Below are 19,670 nucleotides of genomic sequence, written 5' to 3' on the forward strand. Positions count from 1 at the left end.
GAACCAACCAACGATATTCAATATTTCAATACGCCATACTTAAGATGTCTAATAAAAGATCAATTAATGATTCAGTAAGTATTGTAAGGGCGGACATGCTCAGCGTAGGTCAAAATGGAGCTTTTATTGCATTTTCAAATCCTGGACATTCGTTAAACGTTTTAGATAATCTATTTATATAATTTTGAAGCCTTATTATCCTTTATATTTATTTTAAACATCATTTGATGACTGCATAAAGAATTTTTATTACATAAAATAGTATTGTTTTAAACCTCTCGCTCTAATGTTTTAGAATATATCCTACCTTATTCTTAGGTCAATAATTATTATAAAGCAATCAATATTCGTAGGATGTTTATCACACTTAAATGGTCAAAGACATAGCTTTTAATAATTATCTTTAGAATTATCTTCAAATGTGTAAATCTTGCCCATTTTTTGAATAATAAAATGCCTAATTCCTGTCAAATTTGAGATCACAGATATTATTATTATATTTTTTTATCGTAAATGTTTCACTATAATAATGTCCACATAAATTATACTAATGGTTTTATAAATGCGTTTAAAAATTAATAAATGTAAAAAATCGTAACACCACTATGCATGTACTGAAATATGACTATATTCTAAAACATTAGAGCGAGAGGTTTAAAATAATACTATTTTATGTAATAAAAATACTTAAATGCAGTCATCAAATGTTTAAAATAAATATAAAGAATAATTAGGCTTTAAAATTATATAAATATATTTTCTACAACGTTTGAGGAATGTCCAGGATCATGATTTGAAAATGCAATAAAAGCTCCATTTTGACCTACGCTGAGCATGTCCCCCCTTAAGGTTTGAAAAAAAAACGGTTAAAACATATTGTAACCAATTTTTTTTAAATATATATCTACCCTTTTGGAGATAACATAATATATAGTTGTTGTACATTTAATCCCACATCTTATCACCCCCATTCGGTGGGAACAATCCCCGGCTTCGTCATAGAGCCGGCGACGCAAACGAGCGGCAGAAGCCTCGGCGGAAAGCAGAATGAATCCGTCGTCCGGTGCCAGGGGGCCTGTCCTCCAAAGCACACGGACGAAAGAAAGAAATAACACAAGACAAGTAAAATTAAAACCAAAACAAAGGCAATGAATGCGGCGAAGGTTGGGAGGATGGGGAAGGATAATAGAGATGACGCAGAGACAACTGAGTACTGTATTTTATACAATGGTGGAGTCATAACATTATGAAAAAAAAAATAGATTTATGAAGTAACCCATAAAAGTAGTAAATTAAATTTAAAAAAAACTGTAATTCCCAACCAGGCTTGAACCATACTATGGGTACTGTGAAAATTCCAAAAAGCTTGTAGAAAACTACAACTTAAGAGCTTTTTGCTACTAGAGTTAAATAATTCATGACCTATTTATAAACATGTTTTTGGTTTGCTATTTGATAGTGAAATGTATAATTGGTACATATCCTAGAATAGTATAATCATAATAATATGATTGAATTAATATATCACTAATAATAAATAATATGTAAATAATTTGATATTTTTTTAATCTTGCCCACTCCACGCACAATTTTGTTAGATGAGCATTCATAAGTCAACAGAGACAATATATTTTTTAAGTTATGAGAGACAAAAGTTTCTCTGTTGATCCAATAATACTATCAAATAATGTGTTTAAATTTATAGTAATCAATAAACAAAAAAAAATCGGTATGTGTACTTATGTACGCGTGTTAGAAGTTATACTTCTTTGGCGTAACAAAACAAAAAAAAACTTGTGATAACCTAGATTCTTTGACTAGCTCTTAATTATCTTGTTAAATTACACACTCAAGAAAAGGGACCGCTTATTGCAACGCCGTTGGTTTATTTCTATACACTTTAACTTATATTACTAAATTATATAATTATTTATCGTTGTTTTTATTTTTAAAGTAACAACTGCCACTATGACGTTTAATAGTTTGTTTACGTAAGGAATTGCAAATGGTCGACAATAATAAATTCGCTGCCTAGGCAACGAAACAATTCTAAACTATAATACCATACTGTATAATCGTCACGATTGCAGTATCATACTGTGGCGTAATGGCAGTGCGTCCGGCTGATAACCAAACAATCAATGGTTCGAATCCAATCGAGTGCGTTTATTTTTGTGTAAAAAAAAAAAAATTATGTGTTACATGTCACAAGCCAAAAATACACTCTAATCTGATTTTCCAAACTCGCCTAAAGAAGTACTTCAAGAAATACTTTTTCACAATGACACTGATATTAAAGAATAAATTATCACATAAAAGTAGATTGTAACCAAATGACATTATATGGAACGTTCCATTGTGTTTTTAAAGCTTGCATAAAATTAGTATGAGATTTTCGGAATAATGAATTTTAAAATTGGAAAAACGGAAACGAAATTGGTTACATAGAAAAATACTCCTTACAAGTTTAATAAATAAGGTACCTACATTAGTTTTCCGTATGCTTATAATATAATATTTTAAAATATTTAAATAAAAATCATTCGATTCATCTTGACTCCACCCGTGTTTCAGAACAACGCTATTTCTCTGGAGGGATAAGAAACTGTTTGGCCAGTTAAACAGACTGAGATTCGGAAAATTTGACCGTCTAATTTTCTTTCGTAAAACTCTTTCAAAGATTGATGCAATAATCATCTTCTACTCTCACTTACCTTTGTTAAGATTATGCTGAGAAAACGTCTGATTGACGTATGAATGGGCACATTTAATATAATAATATGAGACAATAAATAAATCTTACATTTAATAATTATATTACAGATCTCCGAGGGCATCAGAGCCACTTTAAATAGTGGAGAGTGTGATCGTCATCAATAAAAATACACAATCTCAAAGAGAGGTTTCCAACCCAAAGGTCGCGCACCCAGGGAAGTCATAAGGTGTTTTCTAAGAGGTCGCCAACTGCTACTACTTATTAAACTGGAAAAAAATATTGATACAATATTGACTTTCTCTTAAATATGCTTACATACTGCAGTTTAAATGCTAGAACATATAAATATTTGGCCACGTATTTTTTTCAACATATGTGATGTAAATGAGAACTCTGCCATTCTTGCTAGTATTAATTTGTGTGTCCCTGATAGCGATCTTAGAAATTGGGAGTATCAGTTATTTGTTCTCCCAAAGTCCAAAAATAATCAGCCATTGGTGATGCTAATTGGAAGGGCAGTAACACTTTTAAACCAAATCGCTTCGAATGTTGATATATTCCACATACGTGTGAATGAGTATAGGATGCGCGTTGTTTAATAAATTCTTAAAATAGGGTCCACTTATCTCATTCGGTGTACTTCCATGCTTTATAATTATTTACTTTTTATACTGTTTTTGTGATACTGCATATATTTCTTTCTTCTTTACACTGTTTTAATATTATTTCTTTGCTTTTAAATGGCATGTTGTGAACGTCTTAAATTTATAATTTACAATGTTCACCTTATGTTTAAAAAAAACTTGAAATTTTAAATAGCAACTTTTAGGTCAAAATTTCGTATATATCATATATTTATATTATTAATATTGTTTAAAACGTTTGTAAATATATGTATTCATGTGTTGGTCGTCGACCATTGGAGAATTCAGCTATGAGTAGGAACAAACGGTTTGTGTATAAAAATGAAATGAATAATAAAACAAACACTAAAACCGACTATTCAAGACACTATACAACGTGTATTATTAGACCGTAAACAGACAGAGACTCTAACTACAGTGATCATGTATAAAAACAGATAAATAAAATGCAATGATTGTGGATTAGCATTGTAAACATTCATAGACCACGTGAGAAAATATGTAATGTTTGATAATATTCACAATAGGTATGACTATTTTTAATGTATCGGTTTTTTGGCTATATCGTGACACGAAAGGATTAAAAACCTGTGATCTATGAGAATTAAATAAAATATGCAAGTAAAAAGTAAATGTCCATTTTGTTTCTAACGGAGCATGTGGGCTTCCACAAAGGCACTGGATCAAATAACGATTTAAAAACAATATATTTTTTTAAATAATAAGAAACAGCTAAAATAAATAGTTTCTTTTTATAAAATTCAGAAAGTAGTCATATTATATGATATCATTGACTCTAAAAGTGAAAATTATAATAATATACCGTTTTAAAAGATAATTTATTGTTGGTCTATCATCTAATCCAAAGCATGATTAAGTTCAAGTAAAAAGTGATAAACATTCAGTATCAAAACTGGCAGTGATCCATCACTAAAATTGGGAAAAATTTTGTCTAGGCACGATCTTTCAATGTGAGTCTTCCCCAACGCGGACCTCCTTCGCAAAAATGTAATTTTTCGGAGTTAATATCTCATTTTTAGTTTCTAAGTCATGGGGATTCACATCTTCTCTTTCTCTTACTTCTGTTGTAGCAGGCCGTGATTAATGTACCTAATCCATTGTATTTTTATGCCATACTGGATCGAGCTTACATTATCAAAATAATATGTAATTTTTATCAGATACGGTATTTAGAATCTACACCCACAATTTCAAAGCTGGATGTACTACATAAAGCAGCAACAATTTTTTCAAGAAGAATGTGAATACCTTAATAGTGCACTATAAAAATTCAATCCAGCATTTTTCTTAACGTTGATTTACATTCGCCAAAAATAAAAATAAAAACACACGGCTGTGAAAAACTTTTGTCGAGCGTGTTTTATGCCAGAGGTTTTACGGAGGGGGTGTAAGAGTAGGAGTTAAGGAGGGGTTAGGGTGGTTGATGCGAGAGAAACTAGTCGCCGCTATAAATTAGGCAAAATGAAAGACAAATCGTGGTCTGCAACGGTGATTAAGGATTGCGGACTTTGCAAGAGCGTCAACCATTGAAAAATGCACTGCACTATGAAAGATTGGCTTCCTTTTCCATGTACCACCAGTATGCACCAAGGCTTTGTTAGTGTTAATGTTGTCCCTTTTTCATCTTTTTTTTAATATTTTGTGTGAGCAAATAATGCTTTTCTCTTTGTAAAAAGAGCAACACTGAATCATGAACGAAGAAAAAACATCATCATCATATTCTATTCAAATGATTAAAATCATTTTCTTTTTAGTACATTTATAAACAGATTAATATATTATTGTTTTTATTCGAAACATACAAAAATTAGAGTTTTTTTTTAAAAATCTTATATTAGAAAAAAATCTAGATAAGAGACGCAAATATAACAGTTTTTCTACATTTAAGAATGTTCATAATAACATTTTACCAGCGCCGAATATCTTCGATTAAGTTAGTAATGTCATTTACCTATAATCATCACAAATAAAATTACATCCTGATTGATGAAATTTGAAGTATCTCTAATAAATAATTTTCATGAATTATAATACACGGATTCATAATATCTTAGAGACAAAAGCATTATTGCCGAGACCCACTCGGTCTAACCTCGTCCTGAAAATTTTCTAAGAAGTATGTTGGTTTTTCAAAATCATGTTTTTCTACAAATTATTACGTTTTGATTTAATACTTACACTTTAAATTTATTATAGTTGCTATTGATTTAAGCTAACATAACATATTATTAAAAAAAAAAAAATTACAATGCCTAAATGTCGTCATCCCTGAGGTCATAAATTATTATTAAAATACATACATAAATTTAATTGGACATGTTTATTTAAGGGTTATCAGGATTATTAATATTATTATAAATGTTGCGTTTTCTAGTTTGTAATGAAGCCCAGTAAATGGCCAATATCTTGAGGGCGCGAAGACTTAGATGGACAGGTCACATTGTTAGAAGCGATCAATCTAGAATTCTCCAGAAAGTTTATGAAGGAATGCTTGTAGGCAGTCTACTCCTGAGCCGCCTCTAGAGGATATGAGTGGATAACATCAAGGGGACCCAGTTATGCTAAATATGACTGACTGGACAGAGAGAGCTCGGGATAAAGAGAGCTTCCTGAAGAACGATTATGCAGTCAGCCATAGACCTTTGGTCTGTAGTGCCTGTGCTTAAGTAAATTAGAAAAAGTATTTTGTATTAAAACATTGAATTAAAATAAATCCATTTTTAAGATTTTATTTTGTGTATGACCCCAATATAATATAACATTTACCTACAATATGGCTTCATAATAAATTGATGAAAATCAATTAAAATTAAAAGCGATTATCTAGTTGTAATCATAATAATTTATTATATTATTATTTTCTTAAAAAATAGCGCACACGATATCAATAATATGATTAAATTATGTTATTAATTATTATAATTAAGTATCAGTTTATTGAATAATACAATACGTATTGATTTATTATATTTGGTAAATTCAATATGAATAATCTTAGTAGTTGCGAAAAAAAAGTAGAAGTAAATTTTACAAAGTTTCCACTACAGCTTAACAGTGCTGCCTAATTATTTTTCAGACGAGCTTTGCTAATAAAGTGTCTCCGTACATTGCAAGCTGCAGAGCTTTTTTGTTTATTCTTGTTTTTTTGTATTACACTCCCCGCTACGTAAAAGTTCATTCTTTTCTTTAGTGAAAGAGCTTGACGAATAACAAATACAAAACAAGTCATGCTAGATTTAAAAAATCTGTTTGAGCTTTTCAAACATTGTTATTATTTTACTTAGCATGAGTTTTGCGAGAATTGTACTATAACATATAATTTCTTTGTAACAAAAAAATATGTACATTATGATTTTTTAAAAAAGCCTATGTACATATTACATTATAACATTATAACATCATGCATTAATACAGAATACCTCTAATTATGTTATAATACGATATATTCTTTTTGTTCTTAAGGGGGGACGTCAATAATTATTATAAAGCAAACATTATTCGTTGAATGGTCAAAAACATAGCTTATAATTAGTATCTTTAGAATTATCTTCAAATGTGTAAATCTTGCTCATTTTTTGAATAATAAAATGCCTAATTATTGTCAAATTTGGGATCACAAAGATTATAAAATATATTTTTTTATCGTAAATATGTCACTATATAATGTTAGCAATTATTTTACTAATGGTTTTTTAAATGCGTTTAAAAATTAATAAATCTAAAAAATATTAACACCACTGCACATGGATGTACTGAAATATGACTATATTCTAAAACATTAGAGCGAGAGGTTTAAAAGAATACTATTTTATGTAATAAAAATACTTTATACCGTCGTCAAATGTTTAAAATAAATATATATGATGATAAGGCTTTAAAATTATATAAATAGATTATCTACAACGTTTAAGGAATGTCCAGGTTCATGCTTTGAAAATAGCATAAAATATCCATTTTTACCTACGCTGAGCATGTGGGCCGTTAACGGGAAGGCGATAGTGGATCTTCTGCAGCATCATACGCCTTCATCCAGATCTATTCTTTGTCGTTTCCTTCCTCTTAGTTTTGGACAATTTTCAAATCCGACTCTCCAGTTCTCCGTTTATCTTCTGGTATCTGAAGTGTTTTCAAATTATCTATGTTCAACAAAGAATGTTATATTCTCAATTTTTTTAATTATTTGATAATAAAAAGACATTTTATTAAATTATTGGCAAGTAGAATTATATTAAAAATAAAATTTGAAGATAAATTCTGACGTCCGATAGTAATACCTACCATACCTATTATTGGTACCTTAAAATTTTGTTAACCGCTTCAGATTTATCAATACTAACAAATTTCGTCGTAATTAGGTAAAACGTAAGTTACTCAATTGTTAAATTAAATTGGCGCGAATTCAATGAATGTGGAAAAAAAATTCCAGTAGGTAGGTATATATCTGAGGTGTTTTCAAAGTATGTATGTTCAATAAATAATATTGAATTCTTAAATATTATTGTAAATAATAATTCGTTGAATTAAAAATATTTTTATTAATTTGTCTATTAATTGTTTAAGGATCGGATTCTTCCTCTCTGATCGTTTCTAGGAAGATACATTTTTGTCTTCTATTAATAACAATGTATTAATAATATGTATTTTATATTACAAAAACTATAATGGTATGATATTTTATGAATTAGGAATTTAAATAAATGAATAGAATATTGTGTTATATGAAAAAAATATGTATCCATAAGGTAATATAAAAATCAAATACGGGAAAAGTTTTTATCTGAAAGAAAACGAAAGAAAGAAAAAACTTCTTTGTAATTCGCGACGCGGTCCGTCACACAACTTACAGTCTTCCATTTCTTCTAGAACAAATCGACGCAAGGAGTTATTTCCCAGGACATAACGTTAATAGTCCAATACACGGCCGAGATGTTAGTTGGTACCTCTATTAAATTTTATCGCGATACCTCCCGAGGCGTCCCTTCATATCGCGTCCAATATGATATTGCAATATTTCAGAAATGTCTTATAATGATGGCTCCTATACGTGTCCTGTTTGGAATCAGTGTGGACGGAAGCGCTAAGGAACGTATGAAAGAACGAAATAAATATATTTTGTAAATTAGATAAATTATTTTTTTTTATTTCCACTCTGTATCCATCACAGTATACCATCATATGAAAAAAATATTTTTTAATTGCATATTGACATATTCAATTTATATAATCACTTGTTTATTTTATATTCTATAAAAATTATTTAATTTGCCAACGACAGCTGATGTCGTATGTGTAGGAATGTATTATACAGATTACAAAAAAGTCTGTAAAGGTTTAAAATATATATATATACCACAGCGCGCCATCTGTCTTGATATAAATGTCTGATACGTATATAAATGTCTGATTATTTGTCAAGGAATTGTGATATATTTTCGTATGGACTTTACGTCACGTAACTTCAGTCAGTCTATGAATTTTATGAAATATGGTAGGTTCCTATTGCAGAGACTAAAAATTGTTATCATGACTGCACAATAATAAATAAAATATATTAATAAAATATAGATTGTCTTTAACCCTTAAATGCATGGTGTATTCATACAAATACACGGCATAATATGGCATCTATTGTCTAAATCTTCCAAGATTTAGTGTTGACGTAATACTTTTAATCATTATCAAAGTCTATGCTTCCATTTAGTTTCACGTTTGACAACCAGATGACACAAATTTATTTTTTATTACGCTTTAACCACACCAATCTGACATTTCATCGGATCGTGACGTTTTTCCATGTTTGCAGTGCTATATCTATGAAATAATAGATCTTCCAGTCCTATAAAAAATCATTTTATACTGAATGAAGGTCAGTCAAGCAAATTTTTATAAAATATTTCAGATTTTTTTGTATATTTCTAGAATAATGTGATATTTACGTCTGTATTCATTCGAATACACCATGCATTAACGGGTAATATTTACCACATAGGAAGCTAAGTTTTTTAAACATATTTTGGCCTTTTTAGATCAACCATGGCTCGCCGACACCATTTAACTGACAAGGAACTTGAAGAGTATGCTAACAACTTATCTGACAGTGAGAATGGAATGGACTTCAGTGACGATGACAGTATTGGGGATTTCGACCAGAGATAGTTGGAGGATGCAAGATGACGAAGCGGAAGTTTCCACTTATGATCCAAATGACGACCCACCATTGCAAATGGATGAGTCCTATGATCAACCAATACCTTCAACTTCAAGACTTCCACCTTCAAAAACTAATCCCATAAAACTATTATGGAAAAGGAAAAATATAACACTGGATGAAGCCTGCTTATCTTTTTTAGGCAGCACATCACTTTTTCAAGAAACATTAGAGCTCAAAACACCTTACCAATTCTTCACTTTTTTTTTACCGATGATATAGTTGAAGAAATAGTTGCTCAAACGAATTTGTTTTCCATTGAAAAAGACCCGAGTAAGCCAGTGAGAGTTTCTTGTATTGACATAAGGCAGTATATAGGTATAATTATTTTCGTGTTTGTCTTTCGATATCCTGGCACTCGTTGATATTGGTTGATATTGATCAGATGTATATCCGTTTTAACCAATAAAATCAACAATGCCTATAAATAAATTTGAAAAGATTGGTCACTTTCTGCTGAACCAAAATGCAACGCTTCTTCCCAGAACTGACTCTAACCACGATAGGCTACATAAATTAATTAGGCCTATTTATGGTAAATTAAATCAAATGTTCTGTAAAATTCCTATGGAGCAGAGGTTGTGTGTAGATGAACCAATGTGTTCGTCAAAAATTGGGCATTACATGAAGCAGTACATGCCTAAAAAGCCAAATAAATGAAGCTTCAAGTTTTGTGCTGTGTGATGTGTCAGACTTTGCCTACCTATTTGAGATATACTCTGGACAAGAAAATGAGGCAAAAAACAGACTTCCGTCTGAACCAGGCCTGGGAGAAAATGGGAATACTGTCGTCAAATTATTAAGAAATGCTTCAAAAAACATTAATCATATCGTGTATTTTGATAACTATTATATAGGATAATCTAGAGTATATTGTAAAAAATGTGGAATCATATTGTGTTTTAATCAAGCAAAAAATTGTTTTAAATTATTCCATAATGTATTATAAGTTGTTTTGTTAGTAATTATAAGAATTTGATTTATAATATTATAATTATAAGGTTTTAATTAAGTCTTTCAATTTTTCCATTTCATGTTTCACTTTTATGAGCTAAATGCATGGTGTATTCATATGAATACAAATGGATTTTATATTAAAATTTATCCAAAAAATAATTTTTATTTTTTTTTATTATTTTTCCCATGTTTTAGACAATCAACTACATATGAATATATTTTTTTAATCAAAATCGGAAAAATCATGCATTTAAGGGTTAAAAATAGAAAGAAATTTTATTTAATGATTTTTAATGGGTATAAATTAATGTTTTCAAAAATATGTAATTTAAACTCATCGCTCAATTTTATGTCGAGAGTGAGTTTTTGAAGATTCATTGAATTGGTGTGTCGTTGTCATTAGTGTGTACCTATTCTTTAGTAGTAATATCGTATTACCTTCTTATTTCTCGTAAGAATACCTGACAAGTGTGCTCTTTTTCTCAGATATCCATAGCCTATCTCTTTCCAAAGGTCACCCTTCGCCACTGCATTATAGTATATGAACACATTTTATTTGTGTACGATACGTATCACTTCAATATCTCTTTCTTACCCAGTCAGTGGTATTACTATGAAAGCACCTTTTATTATTATTATTGTGCCAATCTTATCATCTGGTTTTCGGTAGCTTAAACTTCTAATTGCGATAAAATTTATAGAATCCATATATTATGTATATTAAAAATAAAATTCGTAAACTAAATAGAGATATGACAGATTTATACCAATATTAAAATATTTACATTTCTGTCACATGAAGACATCTCAACAATATTTTTTTTATTAAATACTAAATGTAGGTAGGTATTTGGCAGAAGATTTTAAGGTGAGATGGAGGAGATTTTATTGGTAGTTACAAATACTTTAATACAGATAACAGCGTGAGATTATAATCACGGGTAATGATATGCTGGTGAGATCGATATGATCAAGAGATTGATTATATTAATGAACTGAGAGACTTGATTCGAGTGGAATGACGATTAACTATGTCGAGTGCAGGACTTGTGCCAATAGTAGTGCGTCGCGTGATGGACTCGGTGAGTGAGTTAGGATTTATAGATTGTCTTTCTAATTTATACATATGCAACACATATATTAAAAAAGATATTGTCTCAATAAACAAATCATAACAGACCTTACTGATCTAGTTATGATTGAAAAATGGTGATAATCATTATCGCTTTATTATTTTGTTTTGACAACAAAACATATAATATATTAAAGTGTGTCACCCATTTAATCCTGAGTGGTATGATTTCTACAAGTAGGTACATAAGGTTTTAAGAATGTTATATTTTTTAATATATACTTAATAGAAAAAAACATAATTTTGGAAACCCTAGAAACAGACGTATTATTGGAAAAAAAAGTCTAAAAATAAAGTTGTTACAAGTGGCACAAGTGCTTTTGTCTCTAAGCTAATCTGTCTGTGATTCATGCGAATTAATTCTCATAATTACTTCAGTCAAACCTACCTACCTTTTACGTGTAAACACGTTAAAAGGTCGTTTGTTTTTAGAGGGCACAACTATTGGAATATATGAATTATTAAATAGATTAATAAATTTCTATAGAATTCCAGGAATACTGAAAGAAATGTTGAAATTAAAAATATCATAATATTACAAAGTCATTACAATAAATAATTCACATACAGGTATATCTGTCATAATTAAAAAAAATATACTTATTAAATTCATAAGGAACTAAAGAAATAAATTAAATCTCTCAAAAACAACCTAACTAGTGTATGAAACCATTTTGCTTGTATATGTATTTATGCAAACTAGGTGTCCTACTAAAGTTTTCAACTGCGATATTATATTCTTTTCTCGTTGAGCGAATACATCCGGTTGCATCCGATCCCTTTGAAGCGTCCGCCACCCTCTCCTGTCTTCCGCCCACTTTGCCGCCCTAATCACGGCCGATGAGCATGCACGTCACGCGTCACTCACCGCCAGGATTCCGACATACGTCGTCGGGCCCCGGGGTCCAGTCGGACGGCGGTTTTGTTGGGCGGGAATCGTTCTTAAGGCTGGGAGGGTGGGCGGATTGCCGTCTCTATGGTGACCGCTGGAAGATAAAGAGGACATAATATTGATATGAAGGCTTTTTGTCTTGTTTAATTATACCTAATGACTTGATCTTTGCTATTGGGTATTGTCTCATTATAGAAGATTAAAATTCCTTTCCATGTTGATGGTATAGTAGTAGTTTGTTTAAATATATAAATTAGAAACTGAATAAGATAATATTTTTGTACTAATTATAAATATTTTTTTTATAAAGTACTTACGTATTTCATAACTTTAATTTCAATATTTTCTTCCAGACTTTTTTTTTTATTTTTCATAAAATATTCTACATACTAGTTGTTGTTCATTTTTATTTGATTATTGTTGAGTGCAATTCAATTGTTAACCATTTGCAACATTCATTCTAATTCACAAGATCTAACAATGTAACATTATTGTATTGAACATACATCATTTTAAAACAGTTCTAAGAAATATGTGACCACTAGAAAAAGTCTTTTAAAAAAAAAAAAAACGATACCCAGAAGTTTGTGACTGTGATTTACGTCCGTGTGCGCTGACCATTAAGCTATATGTGTATTATCTAGATAACTAATGGTTTTTACATTACTCTCTGATTTTTTCCGCTTTCTTAATTGCGTTACTTATTGGCAATCGCCTTTTCTATTTTCAATCAATGTATTGAATTACCTTAATTACTAATCGGTGTCAGGATCACTCCAATTTTGTTGGCTATAATGTACTTGCGCTTGCCAATAATTTAAATAAATATTTTTATTATATTTAAAATCTTTCTCCCTTGGGTGTCGTATTTTTTCAAAAAAAAAATTCTGGTGGTTATATATTTATAAGAAGTGTTCTTAAACTATGTATGTCCAATAAAATAGTGTTACATCCTTAAATATTCTGAAGTTTTCGTTGAATTGAAAAAATAGTTTATTCAGTATTTATTATCATTTTTTAAATCAACGAAAACATTTAAGTTTTAAACTGAATTGTAACAATGATTAATATAATGTTTTGCATACACTCAATTTATATTGTGATTTCTCAGTAAACAGGATTTTTGTTTTGTTTTACCGTGAACTCTGATTCTCTCGGAAGACAGGTCATGAAAAGTATTCGAAAGAACAGGTATTGGAGGGATAAGAAAATACGAGGTGAAAGAGGGTGATCTAGGAGTGGGAGTCAAGAGGGTTGAAGGTTGAGAGACGAGAATGGTTATCCGCGACCATAACACCATCGGCCACCCTCTACTTCACTCTTTTGCTATGCTACTTACTGCAAAAATCATGGGAAGGTTCGTCATTCAATATAATTTATTTATTTTCAGAAAACACCGATAAGTTATTAAGTTTATTTATTATTCTCTATAATATTAGGCTTAATTTAAAAATAACAATATGTTATTACTTACACAGTTGATAGACTTATAAAAAATAAACATAAATGTTTCTTTTAGTCAGAAGATATTTAAATGAAACCAAATTTCTTTCAAAATACTTTATCTTATAGAAAATATATTTGGTATTAAATTGATTAATTGTTGTTAAGTAATAATTATACGACGTACATATTTATAATAAAAAATATATACCTACATATTTTTATTATTTATTTGTTAGAGTCACATGACTTACATTAGACTTAAAAATCACTCAGTATTTTTTTTTTAATTTCATTATTTCATTTAAAGATGAATACCTACTAGCACTCATCTTCATCCCAAAAGTGAACTTTAACTACCCTTAGTAATCTATTAATACATTCACTGCTGACCAGTTAATTACTACAACTCTGTCACTGCTAAAGACATGCCTGGCGTGTGGCAATTAGCATGATAGTTAAATGGTCAGCAGTGAAAATATAAGTATCTAATGGCCACACGCCTGGCGTATTATTAACACTGAAAGAGTTAAAAAGGAAGCCAATGATTTGAGATGCTCCATCTCTACTCATCATATAATATAATATGCAGCTGAATTTTGTATACGCCTATGTTCTACGATGCTATGAACGACTCTGAAATTAAAATCTACTTCTCTGTTATGAGACAAGCCGCATGAAATTAATTTCATAAAAAATACACCGTGGCGCATCGGGATATGCCATGAATAGAGAGTGAATATCGCGCCAGCTGCAGGAGGCCAAAACAAGTGACATCGAAAGAAGAAATAAAATGATCTGTTCAAAGGAAATCGATATGTTTTATATTCAATAAGTATAATATTTGGATATATGGCAAAGCCTAATTGGTTTTAATATAGAGATAATAGTCAATACTCTAAAAAGTTCGATAAGATATAGGTATCTATACAGTGTATGTGCAATAAATATGCCTAATTTGATTTAACGTGCGTTATAGGAGGTACCTACATTTTATTTAGACATAATTATGCTAACACATACACTTTATAACATCAGAATGTATTCTGAAATTGTAACAAAATAATAAAGTTTAATAAATTACAAGTTTACGTTGACCGAAGATGTGTTCGTCCGCCACTGCTGCTTAACGTCGCTGTCAGTCAGTCAATCAAAGTTGCTCGCCCCGCCTTATACAGGGCCTTTTTGAACCAATATTTTTACTTTTAATTTAATACATTTTATTTAAGTATTGTTGTGTCATTCTAAAGATGGGTTGATAGTCTAAAACATTAGATCAATATCATCATCATTATCAACCTGAATCTATCCACTGCTTGATGAAGGCCTCTTCAAGCTGCTTTCACTTCTCTCGATCCTGTGCATTGCATTGCCACGTACTTCCGCAGAGCTTTATCATTTCATCGATCCAGCGGCCTCTAGATCTACCTTGCGGACGTTTTGTACTTCTTGGATACCACTGGATGACTAGATTTATCCAACAATTATCTTTTCTTAGAGCTATGTGTCCAGCCCATCTTCATTTAAGGCTTTCAATAAACTCTATTACATTGCAAACCCTTGTCTGCTTCCTTATCCACTCATTCTTCTTTTTGTCCTTTCGCGTTATGCCCATCATGCACCTCTCCATACCACGTTGTGCTACTCTAAGTTTCGGGATCTCTCTTTTACTTAGGGTCCATGTTTCACACGCATATGTGATCACGGGAAGCACACACTGGTTGAACACTTTGCGCTTTAGGCACAGTGCAAGGTCACTTTTGAAGTGAATCAGGTCAATATAAATAACCCAATTGTCGTAGAATTAATAAATAATAAAAAAAACTTTGATTCAATACAATTATAATGCAGGTGTACACATAAATGCCAATTCAATTAATATATTTTATTAAAAATAAGGTAACTGTTAAATAAACTTAATTCTTGAATGGTTTCATGCTCATTTTGAAAATTGAGAAAGCTATCAAGAAAAGTATAACCACACCATTGATATACTAAATGAACCACAGTGAATAATTAATTTAGCTCGACAAATATACAGATTACATTATATGATTGAACATAATACGAGTATAATGTAATCTGTATATTTTTTGTTTTGTATTAATCGTTAGTTTAATATTATAAGTTAAACGGCTTACTAAATTGCTTATTATTATAAAAAAAAATATCAATATTTTATTAAAAAGTAATAATCAAAACGATGTAAAAAAAATAATTAATTGTAAACAAAGAAGTACTAAAAATGAAGTAGAAATATTGTAGTGCAATTTAAAATTACGTAATATAGATACTACTTAAATATTAATAATATATAATAAATACTTAGTTACTTTCCTTTGCGTCTATAGACATTAATAATTAACCTTTATATCCCAATGATAAATTGATTACTATCTTTTTACACGTTATGTATTTTTTTCAAATAATATTTATTTCAATAATACCTGTACATAAAATAACTTAGAAAATGCCCTGTTTTCTTAAAAGAAGCTCAGACTTATCGATCTGTTTAATACGTATTGGCAATACTGTACACTTTTCCACTGCTTCTTCTGTCTTACTCTGACGAACGCGTCATATCGCAACGTAATATAAAAGTGGTACAATCAATCAAAGTGACCGTTTTTAAGACAACTTCAATAATGGAAAGTCAAAAATTTTACGTAAAAGTATACTTTAATATCATACCTACTTTAATAATCAACAGAAAATACAACTAAAATATTGCAAGACTGTCTTATGCAACATCATCTAGAAAAAGGTCTTCCCAAGCTCCATCAACTCTTCTCGGTTTTTCGTTGCTACGTACATCCAACTTTATGAGATCGTCTATCCAGCGGGTGTTAGGGCATCCCTATTGTCGTTTAGTATCCCTTGAGTATCGCTGTATGACAGCATTTGTAAAGCGGTTGTCCACTTGCTGAGCGACATTTCCTCCAAACCATTGCCATTTCATCTACTCAGCGACCTCTATCATATCACGTACTCTTGTCTGCTTCCTTTTTCATTGGTTAATTTTTTGGTCTTTCCGTGGTATGCCCAATATGCACATTTCCATGCCACGCTGCGCTGCTTGTAACTTTTGGATTTCTCTTATATTGAGCGTTCATACTTTATACGCATACGTGACCACTGGTAGCACCTATTGTTTGAAGACTGTATACCTAATAGAATACACAATGAGAGGTCATTTTTGAAAATACTTCATATCAACCAAGTAGTCATTCGCATTCACAATAATATCATCTGTTGTATACAAACCAGTGAAACTCATATATAATGGTAGTAATACATAAGTATATTATATATCTTATATTATTATAGTTCAATAAAAGGAGTATCAAAATTAATTCAGTGTAACTAAATATGATGAATGCGAGTATTACAGTATGTAAGTTATAAATATATGTTATGTTCAAAATGACCATAACCAACATTCATACTCTGGCAACCCCGACGAATATTTATGGTCACGTCATGGAGCGTACGCCATTGCAGAGATGTCGCTGTTAGAATTTCCGGCCGCAACGGACGTCGCGAGGTGCGAAAGAAGCAACAGGGCTTTTTGATTCGGTCTGTCATACAGTATAGTCGTGCTCTGCTTTGGTTTACCCAACATTCATAATGGACGTCACTTAAAGCAGCACGATTGCAGCCGCAGTGCTACAAGCCTCTGTGTCGTTCCAAGTTTGGTATTTTAAAACTATTACTATTTGATTCACTTATCTTCCAATGTTTCTTTTAAAACTTAGCTGCTTGCCTTTATTATAGTATTTCCTTAATAACCTTTTAATGTAATATTCTTGTTTTTTGCTATAATATAGTTTCGGTACATAAATTGCTCTTTCATTTATTATTTCCCCTTTCTTCCACACTGTAATATAATTATAATCTTCCACGGTATCAAGACCGTGTGGCGTCCAGGACTTTAATAACTACATCTTTAATCATAGATTGCACGTGCCTTCAGCCGTGCAATTCCTTTTTATATTCTAATTTATTTTTTTTACAGTTGTCAGTTGCGAGGTTACGGAAGTATTTATTGTTCAGCTTGAAAAGGATGCACGCAACCCATGGCTCTTGCCTTTGTCTCATGCTTTGCTATTTAACTTTGTACTCTATTCCATCACATCTAGAGAGATTTCTCTTTTTCTCCTTTATTTTGTAGTTGTGACGATAAGGATCACAACTACAAAATATTAATATATCATATAATATATTAATTTTCATTTTATACATAAACAAAAACATACGATATTCTTCAAGGTTTTTTTAATCACATACCTATAAGATTTATATCTCTTAGAAAGTATCTATTTATTTTACAAGTTTGAAGTTTCTAACGAAAAGAGAGGTGTGATTTTTTTAATTAGACCATATTAGAGCAGGCCTGGGAAAACTGCGATCCGCCAAGTAGTTTTGTGGGGCCCGCGAGCTTTAATCATATATCTGAAAAAAAAATTATACATTTTTTCTACATTTTAATGTCTTTTAAAAATAAAATTTGAATATACATAAATTACTCCGTCGAGAAGAAATCTGAAAATTCTGAAAAATTCGAATAACTTAAATATTCTGCTCGAAAAATGTTGATAATTTTTGGATCAACCTACTAGTTCATAAATGTGAACAAACATTTTCAATTATTATGAATATCAATAAAAACTCCTTATAACCCATGAACATTTCAGTTTTAAGAATCTCAACTACAAAATTAAGACATAAAAATTAAAAGGAAGTTTAAGTATCATTCTTCTCATTAGTTTCGTTGGCTATAAGAGATTAATTTTTTATATGTTGAAATTCGTTTTTCATGATAATAAATAATGTTTGTCTAAAAATAGTATTTTACTTACGGCCCGCAGTTCATTGTATATTTCTAATGTGGCCCTTCATCCAAAAAGTTTTCCCAGCCCTGTAATTAGAGCCTAGTGTAAGAATGTATCTATTTTTATTTTTAATAATTTATAACATATCGTAAAGGTAATACTGAAGATATGCTAAATAATTAAAAAGTAATTCACACTATCTAATATTTAAGATAATTTAATAACGTTTCTCAATACGAAATCATTATTTAATACTCTATGTAAACCTTTCTACATTTATTTTATTAAAAAAGATTTGTTAAAATAAACAGGCAAAATTGGATTTAAAATACTTATTTACCTACTAGATATTTTACAATTAAATAATTGATATGGGTCATTTGTGTAAAGTATTCTCAAATAAGCCAGTATATTTAGAATCCTCACAGGTCCGTCCATATAATGAAGTTTTATTGAGTCCACAATAGATTTCTTCCATTTTTCTACTTAATTATAATATAATATGGATTCCTTCCGTGTGATAATGATAATCAAAAGAATTTTTCGACACGTTTTCTTCTGGGTAGAGTGATTCTCACTTTATCACAGGATCGATGTGCTGTTTCATGATGCAGCTCTCGTGGTCTAGTGCGTAAGGTGCTGGCCTTTCATCTGGGAACTCTGGGTTCGACTTCTGGTGAGGTCACAATATATTTATGTGATTTTCTCGAAGCCTTGCTGTTTGTGATTGTTTCACTTCTATTACTAAATACACTACCATTTCGCTACATTACTGTATATGTACCTCTCGGCCTGTTGTAGTATTATAATTGATAAAGAATATAT

This window comes from Rhyacophila brunnea, unplaced genomic scaffold, assembly GCF_057557595.1.
Source record: "Rhyacophila brunnea isolate RB1 unplaced genomic scaffold, BYU_Rbru_1.0 scaffold_7, whole genome shotgun sequence".
In the NCBI taxonomy this organism is placed as follows: domain Eukaryota; kingdom Metazoa; phylum Arthropoda; class Insecta; order Trichoptera; family Rhyacophilidae; genus Rhyacophila; species Rhyacophila brunnea.